The sequence below is a fragment of the Molossus molossus genome, unplaced genomic scaffold (assembly GCF_014108415.1).
Source record: "Molossus molossus isolate mMolMol1 unplaced genomic scaffold, mMolMol1.p scaffold_m16_p_3, whole genome shotgun sequence".
NCBI lineage: Eukaryota > Metazoa > Chordata > Mammalia > Chiroptera > Molossidae > Molossus > Molossus molossus.
This window is the reverse complement of record NW_023425366.1, coordinates 38,522,668-38,529,536: the sequence shown is the minus strand read 5'-3', so window position 1 is coordinate 38,529,536 and position 6,869 is coordinate 38,522,668.

Sequence of the window (6,869 nt, the reverse complement as noted above, 5' to 3'; positions counted from 1 at the left end):
GAAACATACAGCATATAATATTTTATCTGGCTTCTCTTGGTAATTGAGATTTGTCCATTCTGCTGAACCAGTAGTTCGTGAGAACTGGTGAGTTTTGTGGCTTGAGAGCTGCATCGAGGGTGCCAGAACTCCTGGGGCCCTGCTCTGTGCCACACTCTGTCACCAGAGAAAGCCCAGGCAGAGTTGCAGGTTCTTGGGGCAAGAAGCTAGGTGGGGGCTACACAGATCTGGTGAGTACCAAGGGACAGCATCAGGTGTCTGAAACCCAACTACAAATAGAGCTGTGACAGGCACACAGGAGAATATATTTCAAGTGGCAGTCTGCAACTTTCATAAACTAGAGTCTAACTACAAATAGAGCCACTAAGAAATCCTAAATCTCAATCAGTAATTTCATTATTGGTAGTAATGTTGGTATTTGTCATTCAAAAATGTGTAGTATGAGTTAATGCTAATAATTATGTTAATGTTAAAACTAAGATTTTTTTCAAGAAAGGGGTAACATTCAAAATCAGAGAGGTGAAAACCTTGTAATGCCCAATTTGATACAGAAATATAAGTGTAAACTCATTCTTTCCTTTGTTCTAAAAAATATACATTTCCTAACTCTTTCCCAGTAGCAGTGGACACCCCAATTACCTGAATTGTGGCCTGCACACTATATCCCACTGAAGGAAACCAGGGCTCCTTGAAGAATTGCTGACTGGGCTGGGGAGGAAATGTGCAAGATGAGCCTGAAATGGTTTTCTGATTCAGAGCCAGGAAGCCATCAAAGAGCTGGACCCATGGCAGAGGCATGGGAGCCAGCAAACAACGGTCACATCCGACTGAAACACTGAATATATTAAAACTGAATGTATAATGATAGTCAAGAAAAAGAAAAGCATCCTCAAACCAACCAAACAAAAATATTGGTCACCTTTGGAAGTAAGTAGGATACTAACTCCTAACACTGAAAATGGACAATTAAAGGAAAATAAACAATTATCCTGCCTCTTCTCTACAAACTACAATTCAGGATAACCCAGTTGATTAGGGCAAGTTCTTTACAGAAGTTTTTCAATAAATAAATACGGAATGATAGGACTTGAAGATCACCACTTTGCAATCCCTAATACAGTGGTTCTGAAACTTGAGTGCCCATCAGAATCACCCTGAGGAGTAGTTAAGGAATTCCTACCTCCACCCTAGAACTTGTGATTCAGTAGGTCCTGCATTTCTAACATGTCTGAGGACCACACTTTGTTTTTTTAATTAAAAAAAATTTTTTTTATTATTTTATCTGCCTCAGAAACATTGTGATCATTCTCTCAATCACAAAAAATACAATGCAAACCAGGCCAGGAACACAGTAAATGCAGGGACATGTTCAGAGAACTCTACCACATGCCTCCCAACTTGGTTTTCCTTTCTTGACTACAGAATCATTCCATTAAATCCATAAGGAGCCCCCCAAATTCCAGTGTCTCCCCCTTCACACAATAGGTTACACAAAGGAGCCAGGGCATTCAGAGGTAAGCTGCTGCTGCCTTCATTGAAGGCCAATTGCTTAAGGACAAAAGATGGCCCAGGGCTGTGGAGCATTGAATCCTTGTCCTCTGCTTCTAGCAGCAACAATACTTCAAAGCATCCATCAAACCCAGAGCAAAGGGAAAAACAATTTGTTCCCGAAAGCCCCATAGGCAAGAGCTCCTTGCACCCACGGAGAAGATTTGTGCCCAAACACCCAGAGATGCAGGGGAGGCCTGATCAGCACTCCCACGAGGGCAAAGCAGGGCCATTTGGGAAGACTGAAAAGGACCCTCCGTTTAGGCCAGTCCTTGGCTTCTCAGCTGCCTGCCTTCCTCGTGCTTCCCCATCACTAGACATAAACGGGTCCAATTCAGCCAAGTACCAGCCCATATTAAGGTAAACAAGATCTTGTTTTAAAAATGGCTCTTGCCCTGGCCATTTTGGCTTAGCGGTTAGAGCGTCGGCCTGAGGTCCCGAGAGACCCGGGTTCGGTTCCCGCTAAGGGCATGTACCTTGGTTGCAGTTTGTCCCCGGCCCTGGTTGGGTTGTGTGGGTGGCAGCCACTCAATGTGTACCTTTCGCATCGATGTTTTTCTCTCTCTCTCTCTCTCTCTTCCTCTCTCTCCCTCCCACTCTATGTGAACAACAACAACAAAAATGGCTCTTTCTGGGACAGAAGTTTGCATCGTCACCCCTCGGGGAGGAACAATACCGTATTTACCTGTCCCAGGGCACAAAGGCAGTGACAATATTTCTAGTTCCCCATTACAGAACTTCATATACCCTTTTGCTCTTCGTTTCGCTCAATTTTCAAGCTAAAGTTTCCCTACACACGTAGGAAGGGACAAAGAGTCCAACCCTGTTCCAGCCTGAATCCCTCCAACTCCCTCACCACCCCGGCCCGCGTGGAGCCCAAACCTGCCCCACCGCCATCTTCAGCAGCTGCCTGGGAAAGGAGACTCTAAGGACCACACTTTGAAAACCACCTGCATGGAATGATGTGGTCCAACAAACATGAAGGAGGTCATTGAAAACAGGTAGAAAGACAACTGACCACCTTAGCAAGATACATCCTAACCAGTTGATACAATGAGAAAGTATATGCCAGAGCATTTTGTAAACTAAGTAAAAGGGTTAATACAGGCTTTCGAGCAACATTTAAATGTTAGGACAATTAATTAAAAGCTAGCACTAGACTTCCGGTCAAGATGGTGGCGTAGGTAAACGCGGTATCGCGTCCTCCCACAACCACATCAAAGTTACAATCAAACTACAGAACAACCATCATTCAAAACCGCCTGAAATCAAGCTGAATGGAAGTCCTACAACTACGGGATTAAAAAAAGCAGCTACATCCAGACTGGTAGGAGGGGCGGCGCGAGGGGTGGCGGCGGCGGCAAGACAGGCTGGTCCCACACCCACGTGTGGCGGATAAAAATCAGGAGGCTCCCGCGGCTGGGAAGGTCCTTCCTGAGGACTGAGGGTCCCCATCCCATGCCAGGTGCCCTGCTCAGGGTTCCAGTGCCAGGAAGAGAAGTCCCCATAACTTCTGGCTGGAAAAACCAGCGGGAACTGAGGCTCAGGGAGGCTGAGGCGGCTGGAGCCCCAGGCAGCTCCTTAAAGGGCCCGCGCACGGACTTGTCGAACTCTCTCCCTCTAAGCTTGGAGGGGAGGCAGCTCGAGGGGCACCAGAGACATACAGGGAAGAACTGAGCTGTTTGGCACTGGAGCGAGGGCTGGAGAGGGGGCTTCCTCGGGGACAAACGTGCTGTCAGAGGCCTTTGTTCCTTTGGTGAGCCCTTCCCCGGGGCGGCAGACAGAAGCCATATCTGGGACTCCAGCAACCTGGCTCACACTGGTAGCCCCGCCCTGGTGACTCCCTGAGGACCCGCCCCACCCCGCCCAACTTTCAAGCCCACCCAAGCTGTTGCCACTTGCTTAACCATAGGATTGGCCGGTCTTGGATCCTGCTTCAGGTTTTTCCTAAATTCTTTCAAACGAGCAACATCGGGTCTCAGCGAGCCCCATACCTCTCATTAAGTAATACACAGAAACAAACAACAGGGAGGCAGCCAAAATGAGGAGACAAAGAAACAGGTCCCAAATGAAAGAACAGAACAAAACCCCAATAAAAGAAGTAAGTGAAAGGGAGATAAGCAACCTAACAGATACTGAGTTCAAAATACTGCTTATAAGGATGCTCAATGAACTTAGTGAGAACCTCAGTGAACTTAGGGAGGGCCTCAAGAGCATAAAAAAGGACCAGTTAGAAATCATAGATACACAGTTAGAATTGAAGGAAGCATTAACTGAAATAAAGAATAATTTACACAGCTTCAATAATAGAGTATGTAAATCCAAGGAGCAAACCATCGATTTGGAATATAAGGAAGCAAAAAATCCCCAATCAGAACAGCAAAAAGAAAAAAGAATCCAAAAAAATGAGGATAGTGTAAGGAGCCTCTGGGACAACTTCAAGCGTGCCAACATTCGCATCTTGGGGGTGCCAGAAGGAGAAGAGAGAGAACAAGAAATCGAAAACCTGTTTAAAACAATAATGGCAGAAAACTTTCCTAACTTGGTGAAGGAAACAGACATACAAGTCCAGGAAGCACAGAGAGTCCCAAACAAGATGAACCCCAAGAGGCCCACACCAAGACACATCCTCATCAAAATGCAAAAGGTTCAAGACAAAGAGAGAATCTTAAAAGCAGCAAGAGAAAGGCAGCTAGTTACCTACAAGGGAGTTCCCATTAGGCTGTCAGCTGGTTTCTCAAAAGAAACTTTGCAGGCCAGAAGGGAGTGGCAAGAAATATTCAGAGTGATGAAAACCAAGAACCTACAACCAAAATTACTCTATCCTGCAAAGCTGTCATTTAGAATCGATAGCCATATAAGGACTTTCCCAGACAAGAAAAAGTTAAAGGAGTTCATCACCACCAAACCGTTATTATATGAAATGATGAAGGGTTTTTTTGAAGAAAAAGATAAAATGTATGAACAAACAAAATGGCAATGAATACATATCTCTCAACAATGGAATCTACAAACAAAATGAACAGGTAGAACAGAAACATTCTCATAGATACAGAGAACATTTTGTTGGTTGCCAGTTGGGAAGGGGGTTGGGGGAATGGGTGAAAAAGGTGAAGGGATTAAGAAGCACAAATTCATTGCTAGACTGACAAACCTCAAAGGGAAAGGGGTTGGGGAGGTGGGAAGAAATAAACCAAAGAACTTATATGCATAACCAATGGACACAGACAATAGTGTGGGAAAAGGTGGGAGGGGGGCGGGAGGGGGGCGGGAGTGGGGAGGAGGGGGTCAATGAGGGAAAAATGTGGAACATCTGTAATACATTTTACATCCAACAATAAAGATTTGGAAAAAAAAAAAAAAGCTAGCACTGATAACCACTGAAGCAGGATAGGATAATAACAAGGTCCAATTAGGTTTCAAAGAAATAACAGGTGGTTTCCTTATGTCTGTCTCCCACTTCAAACTACTTTCATGAGTATTCTGAGACCTAGAAACCCACCGGCAAGTAGGTAGTCTGGAAATGTAAGTTTCTATGGGACTCCACTAGTTAAGGAGCCATGGGACAATATTTCACACTGGAAATGTTTGTAAAATGTGTTCAGTTTCTAAATGAACCCACCTGTGCTAGGGGAATTGATGAACTAGAGAAGTTAAAAATGAGTCAAGAAAAAAAGAATACTGCTCAAATAGATGATGTGGACAATTCCTAATATGGCTTAAAAGAAGCAAAAAGGTAAGGCATATAGTAAAATATTCAGACTTGCACTGTCCATAGCAATAGCCCTGTTAGGTTAGCAATAGGCTACATGGCTATTTACATTTAAGTTCATTAAAATGAAAATAAAATTTAAAGTTCTGTTCCCAACACACCTTGATCCATTTCAAGTGCTCAGTAGCCATATGTGCCAAGTAGCTATCAGATTGGACAGCATATACAAAACAATCCCTTCATTGCAGAAAGTTGTCGGCCACTGCTAATGTAGACATTTGCTACTAAGAAAACAACATATATTTGATAAATTGACCACTACTGAGAAGCTTAACAAGTGGTAAGGCATTCCTTTCATACTGAATTCTGACAATATTGGTTGGGAAGGAAGGGGGAGGTTGGGTGTGGTGGGTTCTGTCCCCTAGAATTCTACACCAGAGGCTGTAAGTGGGAAAGAGCCTGAAAAAAGTTATCCATTGTGCAAATGTCACAGTGCAGCTGATGAGAAAAGACAGATGATCTGTTCAGGTAGGAGACACACAAAATTCTGACATTCATTTGTTTAACATTTGTAAAGAACTTACTGTATGCCAAAGACAGAATGAACAAGAGGGTGGACTCTGGTAAGTTAGGAATTCCAGAATCCAGATAGAACCAAAGAAAAATTCTAAGGATAATAAAAGAGTCATTTCCCAATTAGCTCAGAGAAATTAGACCAAAAGGAAAGACTGGCCTGAGATTTGATACATTGTGTGATAATGTTAATGTAGGGAAGAAAGCAGTGTCCTCTTTCAGTTTATTTCCTCCTCCACCCAGGAGCACCATCTCAATGGAAAGCTTAGAACAGACCTGGTTAGGAGGGAACTGAATCCCAAGATAGGCAAGGAGATAGTGGCAAGCACATCAATACTTTAAATGATTGAGTCAGCAGGACCAGTGGCAGATGATATGGTTCTTCTATTGGCAGAAGGTGGTATCCATTGTTGCTGTTCATCTTTGTAATGTGGTGACAGGACCCCCGGCAATGCCCCCCATCAATGGCAATGGTTCCTGGTTGTGCCCAAGCAGTGCAGCACAGGTTGTGTGACCCACGTGAGTGCTCAGACTTAGCCTCTCAGAGCCAGAGGTTCCTTAGAGGTCAGGACTGCATTGAAGGAAGGGACTGAGGCTGCCTAGTTTGCGAGTGGACAGGTCAGTCTGGTGAGTAGACATGGGGCAGGGGTGATTTCTCTATAAACCATTATTTCCTAGTAACTAATCTCCCTTGTAAGTCAGCCTTGCAACCACTAAGGAAATGTAGGAAGAGCAGACTCAACGGCCCTTGTGACCTCAGGGCAGCCATGTTTTGCTCATCAGCACAATGTGGATTTGGTACTTCGCTACCCGGTGCTGGTAGGAGGATTACATCAAGTAACACTTGAACACGAAGGTAGATTCTAGCTCATTATAAGTGTCCAATAAGTGATTCTTATCTTGAATGAATCATTTCCCACCTCCAGAACTAAACAAAATAGAATGGGGCCCTTCTAGGCCCCACAGATGGTGTTGACTGTGCCAATCCAGGCTGGAGACTTGGCGGTGGGTTGGTTGGTGGAGCCAGTGACACTGG